General features: G+C 35.9%; 1 pseudogene; it reads right to left on the reverse strand.

Annotated features, from left to right (window-relative positions):
* Nucleotides 1–906: 906 nt before the first annotated feature.
* Nucleotides 907–2,350, reverse strand: LOC141506218 (nucleolin pseudogene; annotated as a pseudogene).
* Between the last annotated feature and the right edge of the window lie 13,619 nt (nucleotides 2,351–15,969).

Genomic DNA, 15,969 nt, shown 5'->3' on the forward strand with positions numbered 1-15,969 from the left:
TGTTACATACTCCATGTCTATTCGTTGTCCTTCCAGTTTAATCTTTAAATATTTTAGAAATGAGCTAGTTTAGTCAAATATTATTTTGGTCTTGGTTTATATTATCAATGATCTAACTGCATATAATTGATTAATTAAAAAGAATTCCTATATTAGTATCTAGTTATTTCATCTCTATTCAGATATATTTTTTAAATTTTGCAAGATAACATTTGATCCTTGAATCCTTCAAAACTATTTGGCTCTTTTCTTGAAGAAAGTATTCATAATATATAGATGTAGCCCTTTGAGTAGGCTTCAAACCTTTGACTTTTTAAATTTCTTAATCTTAACCTGCATTTTCAAACATAGTTTTAATTGTTCTCCTTCTCATTAAAGCCATCAAGTATCAACATATATGCTTATTTGTTTTAGAAAACCCTGTCAAAGTTCTTTATAGAATTTTCCTAATATATGCTCAGTAATGGATTTTAGGATTATTATTCTCATCTCTTTTTTTTAGGAAAAAATAGTTTTGCAAATGGGGTGGAACATTATAAAGTCAAGACAACTCAAAGACAAAGAGGTTAACTCCTATAACTATCACTCATCTCAGTAATATAACTATAAATATAAATATGAAACATTTATCCAGTCAAAACCAACAGCTTCTCTCCCTTGAAATTTCAGCCCAGAGGTCTGCATGTTTTTCTTGGAATATCCTCAGAAGGCTCTGTCAGTGATTAGATGATGGGAGAAAACCTTTAGAGTCTGTCCAAATAACAGGGGAAAAGAAAATGAGGGAGAAGGTATTCAAACTTTCTCTTCTTTCCTTCTTTTCCTCCTCAGTATCCTTGTAAACTACCCCAAAATCAAGTTTCTTCCACCTTGGTCATCAAAGTCCCCTTGGTCTCCTTTACCACCTCCTCAGCTACTGAACCCTCCATGACTACCTCTGTCATGATTGTCACCACGTCCTCTGAAGCCACTGGGTTTGGTTCAGTTCAGATATTTTCTTTCCATCAATCTCCCTGTCTTCCATGGCCTCTTGCAGCTTTAACTTCTGAGTTAAAAAACAGAAAACCAAAGCCTTTAGATGACCTTGCCTCCCTGTCTGTGACTATCCTGGCATCAACAGAATCATGAAATGAATCTTTGAATGCTTTTTTTGGGTGTGTGTCTTCAGAGAGACTTTCAACAAACAAATTTTTGTGGGTCTGGTTCCTTGACGGGTTCATTAGTTGTTTTCTCTCTCTTTAGCCTGATAACTCTGCCTTCAATTTCTGTATTTTACAAAATTTCAAAGCTTCTTTTGTACCTCTCACAGAGGCAAATTCAATGGGTGGACACACTTTGAATAAGCCTTGCTTCTTCTGGGGAATGCTGATAGATATTGACTTCTCAGACATTTCCTGCAAACTTTCTTCAATGGTATTCTAGGCAAGGTCCTTCAGCACTAGTGTCTTTAGTCTGCTAACTTGCTGTTATTTTTTTGCTCAAAGAAACATTCTTGTCACTTCTCGAATACACTTGTCCTTGATTTTTCTCCCCTATGTGGACCAAAATGAGCTCCTGATAATCAATTTCAGCTCCCTGTTTCTCTTCCAAGGCCTTGCCCACATCTGCTTCCATCTTAAATTCCATGTAGGCAATTTCTTTGAGTGTTCCATCCTTGGTGCAGACTAGTCTAACTTCAAAAGCATCTTCAAACACTTCCTTAACTTACTCCTGAGTTACTTTATAAGGCAAATTTTTAACAAAGTATGTTCTTGTATTTCAATCTTTTTTTTTTGTTTTCTTCTTTGCTTTTTTTTTAGTTTCTTTTCAGAATCAAGGACTTAGAAGCCACTGAATTCCAGAGCTTTTTGCAAGTCATCAGGAGGTTCAAATTCCAAACAGTCAAAATTCCTGGGGGCACTAAAGTGGTCTTCCACAATTGTAAGGACTATTTTTGTAAAGAAGTCTGTGATGCCAGTTTTTAGCTCAGCCATGGTTTTGTTGAAGTTCAGGTTACTGACAAAAAGTTTAAAATTTGTAGATGTTTCAGTTCCCAATTTCTATTTCTTGACTCTGGGGGTTTTCTATTTGCCCATTTCATTTTTTTCTCTGTTCCCTTGGTGCTTTTTTTTTTGATGGGAACTTCTTTTTCTTTCTCCCCTCCTCACTTTTCCTCCTCTTCGTCTTTCTCCTCCTATGCTGATTCCATGGCTTTCTCAGATCCTCCAAGGGCAGATTTCACAGCAGTATTCTACCATTCAACAGATGTGGTACCCATAGCTTCTTCTTAATTATCATTCTTATCTTCTTCATCCTCATCACTACCCTCTTCTTCCTCACCCTCAGATTCTGATTTTTCTGGAACTGCTCTCATTTTTATGGCTTTCAGTGTTTCTTAATTCTCCTCATCTTCTTAATTCTTAATTCTCTTCATATTCACTGTCTTCTTCTTCAGATTCACTGTCAAGAAAGATCTTGATGTTCTTCCTATTTTTTACTCCTTTGAGGAAGAGTTTGGAGTCTGTTGCTTTAGTTGAAATGGCTCTCTTCTGGTCTTTTCTGATGATAGCCTTTCCTGGGGAAGTAATTTTCTTGTCTGGGGCATGAAGACATTCTCACTAGGAGTCATGATTTCTTTCTTTTCTTTGGATGTTATTTTATTTTATTTTTTCCAATTACATGCAAAGATAGTTTTCAACATTCATCTTTTTAGTTCAAACTCAGATTTGGAGTTCCACATTTTTCTACCACTCTCCCTTCCTCCCCCACCCCCTCCATGACAGTGAATAATCCAATATAATTTATACATGTATAATCATGTTTAACATATTTCCACATTATGTTGTGAAAGAAAAATCAGAACTGGAAGGGAAAATATCATGAGAAAGAAAAAACCATAAAGCAGGTTTTTAGAAATGAAAATAGTATGCTTTGGTTTGCACTCAGACTCCACAATTTTTTTCTGGATGTGGATAGCATCCTCCATCCAAGTCTTTTAGAAATGTCCTTGATCATTGAGCTGCCAAGAGGAGCCAAGTCCATCATGGTTGATCTTCTCTCAATGTTGCTATTAATGTGGACAATGTTCTAGTTCTGCTCACTGAGTCATGACTTCTTTCTGCAGATCCGTTAGCAACAACAGCTTTTTTTATCTGATTGTACTTTTTTTGCTAATGTAGCCACAGCTTTCTTGCCCTTCATCTGAAGGGCCACAACTTCTTCACTACTTTCTTCTTCATCTTCATCCCTCCTTTAGGAGGAAGAGCTATTTTCATTGCCCATCTTGTTTTTTAACAGCTTTCCCAAGTTTCATCATGGTGATAGTATACGACTGGGGAATGAAGGGTATAGAGACCCAGGCAACATCAGTGACAGGGAAAAGCAGGAGGGAAGAGTTCATCTGAGAGCAACTCTTTGCTGATAGAAACTGAGATGAAAGACTATTGTAATTATGTTGATAATTACATCTCTATAAGCATTGCAAAGCAATATGACCATGTCCAATGAAACGATGTCTGGTTTCCTTTTGGCATCCAATGAAACCAGCTTTGCCAATTCATTTATTTGCCACTCCAAGGTAGAGCTGTGAACTGTTGTCCAATTGTTTCAACTGTGTCTCATTTTTCAAGACCCTATTTGGGGTTTTTCTTGGCAAAGATGCTGGAGTGATTTGCTATATCCTTCTCCAGCTCATTTTGCAGATGAGAAAATTGAGGTAAATAGGGTTAAATGACTTACCCAGGATTACACAACTGTAAGTGTCTGAGGTCAAACTTGAACCTGGGTCTTCCTGACTCCAGGTCCAGTGCTCTATTTACTGTATTACCTAGCTGCCCTGAGCTGTCCTTTATCACAGCTTAATAGAATGCGCATTTACAGGTCCTCCTTGGAATGACAAAGGAATTTGCATGGATAAGCACATACATACATACATACATACATACACACTATATATATATATATATATATATATATATATATATATATATATAATTTATTTCTTCACATACTGTTCCAAAACCTAGATTATAAGACAAAGATCATACTTCAAGAATAATTAAATTAAATAATTAATATTTCCAGACAAAGTAAGAAATATATAAATCTGAGTGTCCTGTCTTGTTTTCTTACACTTTGATACCCAGGATTTTCTGTACTATTTTTGGTTTCATCAGCCACATTGGCCCCAAAATTCACCACCTAGTGTCCTTAGATTGGTTCTTAAATGGCAGATGCTGTCTATTACAAGTCTATACTTAAAGTCTTATATTCTACCATTATAGTTTTTGAAAACCTAGACTCAACTCTGTGATAAAACTTTAAGTATGATTTTTATGAAAAATACAATATGTATCAAAATGTTTTCTATGCATCAATTTCTCATTTTGAAAAAGGGTTTAATTTGCTCCAATATATCCCCAATTAACTTCTATTTTAAGAGTATTTTATATTACTAGATACCTCCCTTTCCTTATGGCTTATGTTAATGTATTTCAAGGTTTTAAAAAGTCTAAATTAATATAGAAAACACATTTTCTGAATATGGTAGTACTTATTTTTCTTCCTGTAATTTTTTTCTCATATTAAAATGTGTGGAAGGGGTAAAAATGAGAGGAAAATCAAGGAAATTAAAAAATACTGACTTCAAGAATTTAGCCCCCAGTTAGAGGCTAAAAATCATCTTGTTAATTGTTTTCTAAATGTTATATTCTCTTCAAATGGAGAAATTCCATTGAAGGGAAAAATCTCATTCACTTATCCAAATAATAAAGAAGTGATTTTAGTTTAATAAGATAAAGGGTTAGTGTTTTTAAGATAAAGGAAAGAAAAGTTATTTCCTTACCTTTTTTTTAAGAGAGATTGAACTTTGAAGAACTGGGACACAGGTTCTCTCTTGCCTCAGAAATCAATTGATAAGTGAAAAACAATGTGATTGAGTCGTTCCTCACAGAGATAATTTCAGGTAGATGAAATACCTACCTGGAAGATGCTTCAGGTGCCTTTGGTGTTGAATCAGACAATCTTCCCTGTTTCTTGTGAAAGACAGAGAATGAAATGATTCCAGAGTTCGTCTTCAATAATTGTTTGTTGATAATGAAGCTTACCTTTTTGGAAAAGCTGAGTCCTTTCTTTTCTTTGAAGGAGGAATCTAATGAAGATGAAACAATCTCATATACAAAGATTATCCTCCCAAGCCTACAGAGAATATTATGAAATGAGAACCTTTTTGAAGTACTGAGGAGTAAGGAGATTGGTTCATATAAATTAGGTATTCTTTACCTTTTTTATGTCATGGATTCCTCTAGCAATCCATTGAAACCTATGAACCTCTTCTCTGATAATTTAAAATATGTAAAACAAAATATACAAGATTACAAAGAAAACCAAAGGTTAGCAAAAATAAAAGTGTATTTCTTCCCCCCATCCAAGTACATGAATACCTGAAATCTATCTATAGACTCCTTGGGAGTATATGGGTCTCAGGTTACAGATAATTCACTGAGACCCATTACTTCTGTAGGAATAGTAGTCATTCCATCACCTCCCTTGTCATTATCCAGTGATGTCATTCATCTTTCCATTTAAAATAAAGATAGGAAGGAAGGGCCTTCTTAAGTTTGTTGATTCCAACAAAGAGGGATTGGAGGGGAAAGGGACAGGGGAAAGAGGGAAGTAATTTAAATGGTTCATTTTTTTAAGTCTAAAACTTCACATTATATTTCCTTATTATATGTCAATTAACAGCTTCAGTGGCATAGAGCAGATAAGAGTTAACTTTAGAGTTAATCATGTTACTAGTGGTGTGACATTGGGCAAATTGTTTGACCTTTTCTGTCTTCTCCTCAACTCTAACATGAGAAGAATTGAACTAGATTTTTAAGATTATTTTTCTAGCTCTAAATCTGTTATCCCACATCAATTTATTGACAATGTAGCTTTATACAATATATGGATTGCAGATAATTTTGTTTTGTTTTGTTTTGTAAGGCAATGGGTTAAATGACTTGCCCAAGATCACATAGTTAGGTAATTATTAAGTGTCTGAGTCCAGATTTGAACTCAGGTCCTCCTGACTCCAGGGTCAGTGCTCTATCCACTGCGACAGCTAGTTGCCCCCACAGATAGATTTTTGAAAAAAGATCTGAATTCAAATTGCTCATCTGACTTCTAAAAGCCAGATGACCATGAAATAAGTCAATTCAATTCCCAGAGCCTCAGTTTCCTTATCTATAAAATGGAAAAATAACCTTTGTAATATCTATCTCACTGGATTATCATGCAGTTAAGATGAGCAATATATGTAAACTCAAACATAAAAGTTATTTATCTTTAACTTCAAATATTGATAGAGGATTATTAATTGTTAATTGTTCAATGAGTTTTTAAAGCATCTGCTAAACAAAAGATAGAAAGTATGGCAAAAAAAACCCCTCTCACCTCAGGGAGCCTCCAAGCTAACGGGGGAGAGAGAGACTACATGAAAACAATTTATAGACAAACAAGTTATATACAGGATAAATTGGAAATAATTGGCTTAGGGAAAGCATTAGAATTTATGGGGATGCAGAAAGGCTTAAAGTAGAAGATAGGTATTAACTGGGACATGAAGGAAGGGAGAGATAAGGAGGGAAAGCATTCCAGCCGTGGGGGACAGTCAGGGATAATGCCTAGGATAGGGGAGATGGCATGTCATGTGGGAGGGAATGCCAGGGTGCTGGTGCTACTGGGTTGAAGTGAAGGGAGTATTGTGAGTTATAAGACTGAGAAGGGAGGAGGAAAGGGTTAGGAAAGGATTTGAATGCCAAGTAGATGGTTTTATATTTGATCCTGGGCATGATAGGAAGCCACTGAAGTTTATTAAGTAGGAGAATTACTTGGTCTGATCTGTTTAATTGAATAAGATCAGCTTCAGTAGCTGATAGTTGAGTGGAGGATAAACTGAGGTGGGGAGAGATTGGTGAAAGGCAACCCCACCAGCAGGTTATTGCACTAGCCCAGGGCCTAATTGAGGATAGTGGCAATTTCAGAGGAGTTGCTTAAACTACATCTGCAAGCTCAAGGACAAGTTGTTTCACTTTTGTCTTAACATCTATGGCTCCCAATACTGATGCTGCTGTTTGTCCTTTGTTCTCAAAGAAGACCATGACATGAGGAAGGTGATGCCAGTGCTTGCTTGGTATACAGTATCTGGTATATAGTGGGTTCTAATTGCCTCTTGATTGATAGATTGATATGTTCATTGTTCTTTCTTCACTCTCTTCATTTCCATACCCATTTTAGCACTCTTCCCAGCCTCCAATTGTTCTTAATTGTCCCTAGGACTAAAGTGTCTTCATAAAGTCCAGTTCTGCCTTGAGCTAATTCTATTACTTATCACTAACTCTATTTCTTGACCTATGTTATCTTCCAATATAGCTTCCATGGTTAACATTCCCAAACTTTTTGATCTTTTGAAAGTTTAAATTTCTCTGAGTTATAAAAATTTGCATTTAAACTTAGTCTTTTCTCCACCACCACCATTATGGCGTCTAACTTTTTAAGGTCCATTTGTAGCCCACTTCTGTCCACATTGTTGTTTGTTACACCTTCCAATTTAGTATCATCAGCAATTTTCATTAACATGCTATTTGCTCCCTCTTCCAGATCATTAATAAATGCTATTTCTTATGTATTAGATTTTGCGGTCGAATAAATTTAATTTGCTGTTCTAATTTCAATGCATGTTTTCTAAAGATACAATGTGGTTAAGAATGGTCTTAACATGGGCTTAAATCCATACCAAGTTTATAGTTATTTTACTATTATGCAATTCATTTGTGTTCTCTAATCAGCACTGTTGTAAGCTCCACTGAAGCAATAATCTATTGATTTTCTCTCACTTCTTTTTCAATACAGTCATCATTTGGGGTTTTAAATGCACTGCAATAGCAGAGATAGAGCTATTGTTATGCACCAAGCCATAACTATTTATAAACAGAAAATGAAGTCTTTTTTCTCAATAGATACTCTTTCACTGATTTAAGAAAAGTAGCCCACATTAACTAAATTGCATTATAACTACCATATCTGATTTCCTAATTTGTATTCTCACTGTTCTAGGAGGAAAAAGAATCTAATCTGACTTTTAACTAGCAAGAGCAACCATAGTTGCATTATACCTCAATAATTAGGGTAATAAATTTGCTCACTGTCTTCTAGTGAATCTGGGGTAAACCTGAGATCACCTTGTTCATTACATTAGCACCAAACATATCACTTCCTAAATCAGAGAATGATCTTTATTAAGCTTTTTAAATGAAATATGACTTTATTTGGAGAGGTAATTCATCATAATGAATGCTGAAGGACCTGGATTAGAATCATGCTTTTGACAAGTCCTAGCTTGTGTGACTTTAGGCAAGCCAATTTTTGGCTCGATGATTATGTGAATTAACCTTCCAGTGTCTCCTAGTTAACTATCTAAGGCTATTAATTATGAATGAGTCTGCAATAGTGAAGACACTTTCCAAAGTAGGAGTTCTCTACACCAGTGAAATTATAGTTATACACACCTGTCTATCCCCCCCAACAATTTTAATTAGGTTTTTCATAATTAGATGGCAGAGACAGGTAGGTGGCAAATCTTCCTGAATTCAAATCCAGCCTCAGATGGTAACTTTGTGACCCTGGGAAAATCACTTAACCATTTTTGCCTCAGTTTCCTCATTTATAAAATGAACTGGAAAAAGAAATGGCAAACCCTTTTAGTAGCTCTGCCAAGAAAATCCCAAATGGGGTCATGGAGAGTTGGACTCAATTGAATAATAACAATGGCAAATTTTCACCTTTGATGAAGTGAAGATTCCAACATATTACCTGCCACTAAATACCTGTTTCCATATATTGGAATTTTAAAAGCATTGGATATAGTATTTTTTTCATCTTTCTAGTTAATATTTTCAGCAAAACTGCTTCTCTTTGTTATTTGTATGACATCATATAGGCAGAATTTGGTGATACATTTTTTTTGTGGGGGGGAGTGTATTTTTGTAGCCAACCAAGTTTAGTCTGAGTCATAGAGAGGGATACATAGGATGAAATGGATTCTTCCCAAATCTTCATTAAAACATCCAACTCTAACTCTGAGCAATTCTGTGGATGAGTTAGTTGTCTGAAATTTCAACTGCAGTTAATTTCTTTGCTACTTTGTCACACTCCTCCCAAGCTATGTTCCTCCTCTTAGCAGAAGACTTTCTTATCCACTTCTCTGTAAGCTAAACCCTTTAGACAACATCCTATATTTTCTCCTTCTTTATTCAGAATCTGATTAAGAAGTGGTCCCCTCTACCCAAAAAGACCAGCCCATTTACTTCAGTCATTCTTATTTCCTCTCTCCTCCCCAGGAGGTTGTTTTTAAAATGTCCTGCCCCAACTCTCATCTTCATCTTCTCCCTATCTACTGGCTCTATCTTTGTTGTCTACAAAAGGATATTCCCATTCTAAAAAAAATAAAATCACAAAATAAAATCCCTTAATATAGCCTTCCACCCTCTTAACTATAGTTCCTTCTTTATCTTTTTTTTAGGTTTTTGCAAGGCAATGGGGTTAAGTGACTTGCCCAAAGTCACACTACTAGGCAATTATTAAGTGTCTGAGGTTAGATTTGAACTCGTATCCTCTTGACTCCAGGGTCAGTGTTCTATTCAGTATGCCACCTAGCTGCCTCATCTTTTCTGTTCTTTTGAAATGACCACAAAACTACCACTTTATTCCTCCTTACTAAAATTCATCCTCCTGCCAAAATCATGTTCCCAATGCAAAGATCTGACCATGTCATTCTCAACTCCAGAAGTTTAATGGCTCCATTTTGCCTTTAGGATAAAATAGCAAATCTATTGTTTGGCATTTGAAGCCTTTCACAACCCAGCTTAACTTTCCAGGTTTATTATGATTACTTTCCCCTCCTACACTCTATTTTCCTATTCAATGGCTTGTTTGCTGTTTCTTATATATCACAGTCTGTCTCTTGTCTTTTATGCCTTAAAATAGACTTCTCTCTTCATCAGAATGTTTTCCCCTCTCACCTCCCTCTCTGAGACTCCATAACTTCCTTCTCAAATCAGTTCAATTACCAGCTCTTAGATGAATTTTACTAATTCCCCCCAAGACCAATATCTTCCTGCCCTCAAATTATCTTGCATGATTTTGTATGTATTTGATGAAAAAAACCCAACTTTTCCCTTTTTAATTAAGCATTTACTTTCTTTCCCTTGCAAGTGAATATATGTGTTTGCTTACATATATACACAAATATATATATGCACAAACAAACATATAATAAACAATGCTATAAATTCCAAGATCCTTATCTAGCCCTAGATATTCTTTTATATAATGTAAAAATAAAAATGTTATAAAGATATGTTATGTGAGTGTGTGCATACAAAATACATACGTGCATGTAAACATACGTTTATAAATTACAAGGACTAACTAAGGGTCTAGGGATTTGTAGAACAGTTACTTAAAGAGAAATCTATGTCAATATACTATGTTTCCTTTCATAGATTTTATACACCTTCAGAGCAAAGACTGTTTTGCTTTTGTCACAACAGTACCCACTACATTATCTAGCACATATTAGGCACTTAAACACATAGCAATCAATTGATATTTTGAGGACAAGCAGGCATCAATTCTCCTTGAAGAGTCTAGCAAAGGAGTTGTCCAACCAGATGGGACATTTGATATTGTTACCTCACAGTGCTCATGAGAGTAAGCCAGCAAATCACCATTAAAGTGACACCATGTTGCAACAGGAAGCAGGGGAATTTTGTTCATATCTTCCAAAGCAAGTCAGCATCTATTATCATACTTTATGGTAAGCTTTAAGTGCAAAGTTGAGTACAGGAGAGAACAGTAATAATTATGTAATAATAATAATAATTGACTTTAATACAATGTCCTCAGTTTTTTCAAAAGAATTTCACATAGATTAACTCATGTTAGTCTTATAACAATTTTATAGTTATTTTCTCTATTTTACAGACAAAAAAAAAACCTGTGACCCAGAGACTTTAAGTGACTTACCCATGGCAATTTAGTTAGTAAGTGCCAGAGTACAGTTTAAATCTAAATCTTCCTGATTTCAAGTCTAACACACTATTCACTGCCCTACAATATATCTCTTATGTAGGAAAGAAAGGAAGGACAGAAGCAAGGAAGGAAGGAAGGAAGGAAGGAGGCAATGAAGGTAGAAGGAATGAAGCAATGAAGGAAAAAGGAAAGAAGGAAGGAAGCAAGGAAGGAAAGAAAGAAGAAAGGGAAAGGAGGAAGGAAAGGAGGAAGGAAGGAAGGGAGGAAGGAAGGAAGGAAGGAAGGAAGGGAGGGAGGGAGGGAGGGAGGATGGAAGGAAGGGAGGGAGGGAGGAAGGAAGGAAGGAAAGAAAGAAGGAAGGGAGGAGGAGCAGCTAAGTGGCACAGTGAATAGAGCACTGGCCCTGAAGTCAGGAGTACCTGAGTTCAAAGCTGGCCTCAGACACTTAATAATTACCTAGCTGTGTGGCCTTGGGCAAGCCACTTAACCCCATTTGCCTTGCAAAAATCTAAAAAAAAAAAAAAAAAGGGAGGGAAGAAGGGAGGAAGAGAGGGAGGAAGGAAATAAGCATTGATTACATGCCTCCTAAATGCCAGAGATATGCTAAGTACTCTACAAATTTCATGTCATTTGATCCTGATAATAACTCTGAGAAGTAGGTTGTTATCATTCCTATTTTGCAATTGAGGAAACTGAGGTAACATTGAAGGACTTGCCCAAGGTCACACATCTAGCAAGTATGTAAAACCAAATTTGAACTCAGATCCTCCTGACTTCAGGTTCAGAACTCTATCTACTTTATAACCTAGTTGATGAAAACTATACAGGAACATAAGTTTTGTCTTCACAGCTTTATGTCACAAATATATTTTTCAGAAGTTAAAAAGGTCATAAATAACAAATTATAACAAATTTAATGGACTCTAACTTGACAAACAGCAAGAAGCATTTATTAAGCACCTATTATGTACAAGTCCTTTATACTATTATGGGAATAAGCTCCCTATAGTCAGATCATAGCTGATTAGAGCAAAGATCCAAATTAGCACACATCAAAACCACATTAGAAGAAAGGCCAATGAGGAGAAGGTACCACTTCCAGTTACAACAGTTCCACCTTGATTTATTTAAGCAAGTAAATTGAAAAAAAATAGCATCTGGATATTAGTAACAGCTTAACTCTGAATAGAGGGCATCTAGGTGGTGTAACAGATAGAGCACTGGCCCTGAAGTCAAAAGGACCCTAATTCAAATCCAGTCACAAACATTTGACACTTACTAGCTGTGTGACCTTGGACAAGTCACCTAACCCTGATTACCTCACTTCCAGGGCCATCTCTAGTCATTCAGATTCATATCTGGCCACTGGATCCAGATGTCTCTAGAGGAGAAAGTGAGGCTGGTGACATTGTACAGTACCCCCTCGTTCAAATCCAATTTATGTGCTTGTCATGGCGTCACTTCCCTGATGTCATGGTCCTCTTCGAAAATGAAAGACAAACAACAACAACAACAACAGCAACTCTGAATATCATTATTTCATAAAGAAGTTTAACTGATTAAAAACCCATTACTATATTAAGAAGACCTCAAGAAATTCAGCCAATAAACACATGATTTTACCACTCAAAAAGGCATAGGAGCGAAGGATAAAACCATTTGAAAAGACAAGGCAATGGGGTTAAAATTTTGATGAAAAAATTTTGAAAATTTTGATGAGAAACACAAAACAAGTAAATCTTTGGAGGGAAAGACAAATCTGTGGCTAGTGTGATATACCAATGACACTCCAGCATGCCTTCCAATTAGATGGGCAGGAGCAGGAGATGGAAAGGTCCCTGATAAGATCTTCAGGATTCCAAGACCTTTTACAATAGGAACCTGAGGGCCCAGAAAGACTTAAGAACTTTCCCTTTTCTGCCTTGGACCAAAGAAAGCAGCAGCAGCCCAGATTCCCAGTGACCCTGAAAGGAACAGGTGATGGGGAAATATTTCCCTTAATCACCCCAGTCCCTATTGACAAATTCCAATGGGTCCTAGCTAGTAAGAACTGCATAAATGTTTTTCCATTCTATTTGCAACTATCCAACCAAAGAAGCAGTGAGATGTCCCAGGGGATTACATTGGGATTACATTTCCTGATTATAAAATCAGGAAAAAATCTCTTCATAAGTTCAAATCTGGCCTCAAACACTTACTAGTTGTCTGACTCTGGGCAAGTCACTTAATCTTGTTTGCCTCAATTTTTCATCTATTAAAATGAGCTGGAGAAGGAAATGGGAAACCACTCCAGTATCTTTGCCAAGAAAACCCCATATAGGGTCAGAAAGAGTCAGACGCAACTGAAGAGATAAATTTGGCTTTTGTTTTATTGTTCTGTCTTTTCAGTCTCCCCAACTCAGGAAGAAAAGAACAGAGGAGAAGAGAGGAGGGGAGGGGAGGAGAGGGGAGGGGAGGGGAGGGGAAGGGAGAGGAGAAAGAATGGAAGAGAAAGGAAAAAGTAAAAGACATCAAGAAGAAATCTGAAACTACAATCCTATAAATTTTCCTTCTTATAGCTGCTTGAGAGGGTCTATGTATTTATTATTTAGAGTCCTGATGTAAACAGGTACTCTTGCAGATGATTTTCCATAGTCACACAATTGAGTTAAAAATTTATGGAATCCAAAGTCCTTATGTGTATATAAATGCATATATATGTGTATGTATATATGTCTCTACATATGTATGTATTTACAAAATAGCATATGATTCCATAAAGTAAAACACAGCATTAAAGGCTCTTAAACAAAATAATGTATTATAGTCATTGCTTATATTGTCTCCCTGGCTCTACTTATTTCAATTTGCATTGGGTCTGGAAATTTTTTTCATGGCTTTTCTTTATTACTTTTTGTTTCTATTATATTTATGTATCACAATTAATATAGCCATTCCCCAATCTATAGGTATCTACTTTGTTCCCAGTTTTTTGTTATCCCAAAAAGTGCTGATTGCAATGTATTGGCATATATGCTTTTTTTGTTGCTAATGACTGCTAATATCATTCTCAATTGTCTTCCACCACTGTTTTATAAAACTCAAAATTTCACCAACAATGTACTAATGTGTTTGCCTTTCTATAATCCTTCCAAGATTGACTATTTTCATCCTTTGTTAGCTTTGCCAATTTGCTAGTAGTGAGTTGAAATTTCAGGGTCATTTTGATTTGAAATATTCTTTCATATTAACAATGTGCAATTCTTTTGAGAACTGGTTGTTCATATCCTTTGACCATTTTTCTATTGAGGAATGACTTTTAATATTATACTTTAGAAAATTTGTATGTAACAGAAGTTCACAGCTTCATATAAAATTCTTCTTTCTTCTTACTATATTGAAATTTCATGTTTTGATGGTTCCAAAGTTCATAACAAAAGACATTTTAAATATTCTCTCAACCATAGATCTAAAATGTACCTTCTCCCAGTCTCCTCTCATTCCACTCCCTAAATGATGTGACACTTTTATTTAGGTTTTCCTTTCTTTCACTCTGATGTCAAACTTTAAATTTATGTTTTGATATCTTTGATTAAATATTCAAAGTCATTAAGACCAGAGGATCAGACTTTTAGTTTAACAAAGTAGTGGTAATTCCCCAGAATCTTTTCTAGGGGTAGCTAGGTGGTACAGTGGATAAAGCACAGGCCCTGGAGTCCGGAGTACCTGGGTTCAAATCCGGTCTCAGACACTTAATAATTACCTAGCTTTGTGGCCTTGGGCAAGCCACTTAACTCTACTTACCTTGCAAAAAAAAAAAGAATCTTTTCTAACCCCAAATTCTGAATGTCCTCATTAAACACTTTGCCCTCCTTTAGAAAGGTTGCTTTCCTTATCCTTCCCTGTAAAATGCAGAATTGTCTAGGGTTTGGAGGGGGTGTTTATTGTGCCAAGCATAGTCTCTTCTGAATGCTAAAGGATTTCTAAGCCAGATCTAGTGCATAAATGAAATCTGACTGATAAGCCCATAAAACAACAGTGCCTCTTTTGGTATTATCCCTTACCTCCTCCCCACAATAGTTTAAATGTTGACTTGATGCTATTTATTTGCTTGTGTTGTTACTGAAAATGAGTTATTAATAACATGATCCCAATGTTGCCTGGCCCACATACAGTGCCACACTCAATAATCCCTAATTTAATGCATATTTTTGTTCATACCTACAATTTAATTTCTGAAACCAGAAACACAAATGATTTTGATAACAGTTCATAAGTACCAGATGGGAAGAGCAAGACTTAATACTGAAGATCCACATTCTCAAAAAGAATCTCTCAAATACTGCATATATTTCATATATTTTTGCAGGCTGCACAAACAAATCATTTGCCTTAAACAGTGTGACTACCATTTGTATAGGATGAAATTCTGACTCCTTATTCTGATATTCTGCAATATTAAACACAGTTAACATTGTTCTACTAATAATCTGGGAGCCAAACACATCTGGGAAAACAGGATGGGGCATAAGCAGGGGGCCAGCAGGGACTGTGGGTTTAGAAAAGGAAAAAATACAGTTAGTTTGATGCCTTCACTAAGTACAATGCCTTCACTGAAAGAGGGGACTCATAATTGCCCAGGTTTTAAAGTCATCCAGACAGTGATCATAAGAGGTTAATGATCTAAGATAATACGTGATGAAAGCAAGTCTTCGCATAAAGCCTCAGAAAGTGAATTTCCTCTGGGAACATCAGAGAAGTTTTGGTCAAAGGGGAATTAGAACTTCCATGGGGTAGAACTATAAGGATCTCCAGGTGAGGAATAGGTAGCTCATAGGTTAGCAACTTGAAAGTAGGATTAGCAAAGGCAGAATTTTAAAAACCCACACAAAATAACTATAACAGGACATATCAGTAAAATTCAATTGACTTCTGTGA

The sequence above is a fragment of the Macrotis lagotis genome, chromosome 1 (assembly GCF_037893015.1).
Source record: "Macrotis lagotis isolate mMagLag1 chromosome 1, bilby.v1.9.chrom.fasta, whole genome shotgun sequence".
NCBI lineage: Eukaryota > Metazoa > Chordata > Mammalia > Peramelemorphia > Peramelidae > Macrotis > Macrotis lagotis.